An 895-nucleotide genomic window follows, 5' to 3' on the forward strand; every position below is an offset into this window, starting at 1 on the left:
GGGAGGGGTGGATGGGTGTCGCGGGGTGGTGGTGGTGGGGTGGGGGGCAGCGGCGGCGGCTCAGCGCTCCATGGCGGCGGGCGGGGGTCGCGGCGGGGCGGGGCGGGGCGGGGGGCGCCGGCGGGGCGGCCCCGGCTGGCGGCTGGCGGCTCCCGCCCGGTGCGCGGCTGCGGCGGCTCTGAGCGCCCCGCGCGGGGCCCGGCGGCCGCACGCGGCTCGGGCCCGCCCCCGGCGCGTTGCCATGGCCACGGCGCCGCGTCCTGCGGGGAGAGGCGGAGCGTCCCCGCCGAACGTGCGGGCCACCCCCCGCACCTCTGCCCGCCACACCTCCCGTTCTCTGCACGAGCGGGAAAATCCGAACGGCGGGACTACGCTTCCCGGCGTGCCCCGCGCGCCGCCGCCGCGCCGTGGGGCTGAGGAGCGCCGCGAGGTGTCATGGGAGTTGTAGTCCTGCTGGCGTGAGGGGAATCTGGGGTGTCAAGTCCGGAGCCAGGCTGGATCTCACATGGGGACCCCAATGGCTATACCCACAGACACCCCTGAACCCTGCGCACTGTGAGGTCCGAGCGAGGCTGCCCCATTAGCACAAGTCCATTATTGCTTCCCCAAAATCCTTGCCACAGGTTCTTTGTGCCGCTTCACGTGTGTGAGGCCTTGCGGGAAGGGGGCAGCCCGTTCACTCTGGTCCATAATGGTCCCACATGGGCATGGGCAGCTCCCGAGCACCCCCTCAGCAGCTCCGTGTGAGCCTCCAGGGCTCATCCAGCTCCCTCCATCCCTCATCCCCAGCTCCTTCCTCACAGCGCTGAGGTTTGGCCACATTTGGGCAGATCTGTCTTCTTACTGAGTTTTGAGGAGTTTTGAGTGCATCTGGCTTAGTCTTCGGGCCTCTCCA

This window comes from Taeniopygia guttata, chromosome 15 (genome assembly GCF_048771995.1).
Source record: "Taeniopygia guttata chromosome 15, bTaeGut7.mat, whole genome shotgun sequence".
Classification (NCBI taxonomy): Eukaryota; Metazoa; Chordata; class Aves; order Passeriformes; family Estrildidae; genus Taeniopygia; species Taeniopygia guttata.